This window comes from Cajanus cajan, chromosome 6, assembly GCF_000230855.2.
Source record: "Cajanus cajan strain Asha chromosome 6, NIPB_CcT2T_4, whole genome shotgun sequence".
NCBI classification, from domain to species: Eukaryota; Viridiplantae; Streptophyta; class Magnoliopsida; order Fabales; family Fabaceae; genus Cajanus; species Cajanus cajan.
In genome coordinates this window covers 13,936,465-13,938,297 of record NC_138522.1, presented here as the reverse complement: position 1 = coordinate 13,938,297, position 1,833 = coordinate 13,936,465, and positions in this window count along the sequence as shown.

Here is a 1,833-nt window from a genome sequence, read left to right as displayed (position 1 = left end):
TGTACAAGACATAAATCAAAGGAAATAAATAAGTCAGAAATATAAAAATAAATAAATAAATGAATAAAAATATATAAGAAATAGAATATAAATTTAATTGTTTGGTTGAAAAGAAAGATGTAAGAAATAAAATATATGTAAAAGAAAGGAGAGATTAATAAATAAATAAGTATATGTAAGAAAGACGAGAGATAAATAAATAAGTATAAATAAATAAGAAGGTAGGACTTATCATTTAATTTATTACCTTTTATTTCTCTTTAATTAAATAATTTCATATATATATATGAGGAGGGTTCAAATGATACCGGTGTAACTTTTACTAAGTGTTACACCTTTTTATTAAGTGTTACACCGCTTAATAATTTTATATTAAATGTCAATTTTGAAAATTCAACCTTAGATTGAAAGTTCATATCTCTTAGATCATATATATAAAATTTTATATTAATCTAAGATGATTTGATACTTCATTCTTATGGTCATAATTATTATTTATTTCTATACATGGAGAATTATTTTATTATATTAATTTATTTGATTTAATAGGAAAAGGGAAATGAGTCAGGTTGACCCAGTTCAATGAGCTTTTAAAAGAGAGGTTAGGTTCTGCCTCATTTTATGTTCTGAAGGACTGAAAGAAAGAAGGAAAAGAAGGGGAGAGCTCTGGGGAGAAGTACTTAGAATTGTCTCAAACTGCATTAGACTATTCTTATCATCGCAATAAGATACGAGGAGGAAAATGAATTCATTCATATGTGGGATTACGATAGAGATTGGGTAGTGGAAGAAATCCCTAAATTGTCCATTTTTGTTCTAGCACTGAAATTGACAATTCAATTAGGTTTTATATTAATTTATAAATATAGTTGTTATATTGTTTGGTTAATTTGTGATCTAGATGATAGTTAAATTCATTAGGATGTACTTTGTAAGTTAAGGTTCTTGTAGATTGATGAACACCCTTAATCATATGTATTAATGAGTAATTGAGAGATTTTACTTACCAATGTACCTTAGTATTTTTGTAATATCATTCTGTGTGATTAACCAAATCAATTTGCGTTTATATAAAATATGTTATTTTTACTAAAAATGAAAAGTATATTTTATATTATTTATTTATTTTATGAGAGCTCTATTTTAATATAAAGCATGATTTTTAATTAATATTTGATTATTTGAAATGAGACATGTTTTTATGAAATGTATTTTATTAAAGTTAAGTATATGTTATTTTAATTAAAAAGAGAAAGTGTATTTTGATTGTTTTTAATTGTTTTATAAAGGTAGAAGGGAGGACGTAGTGGTAATTTTTTTATTTATTAATATTAATATTAATAATATTATTATTATTAAGTAAAAAAGAGTTGTTAGGGATTAATTTTCACGCTTATCATTTCCCCTTACTTTACTCTTGCATTTCTTTTCTATGCGCTCTAAAGATTCAAGAGAACCAGGAGGAAGAGATCACCAGGAAACCACATGTACTTCATCTTCTACTCATCCAGATAAGGGGGAGTGGGAAACCTCGCTCGGGGGTGTGAAAATATTTGTTGGATAATAGAATTGACCATTAATCCCTTGCCTAAGGTATGCTTATAGGAACAAGCTAATTGTGAAAGTTTTTTGCTTTGATGTTTGATGTTTTTGCTATGTTCCCTTGATGCTTACTGAGCATGAATGTATGTTTAGTTTTGAGTTTGAATATGTTTTGATATGGATTAGAGTACTTTATAGGTGCCTGTGGGAAACCTTATGAGAAATAATTTAGGACATGATCATCTGACAAGAATTGAAGTGTTTAATGTGAAATTGAGTATGAATTTGTGT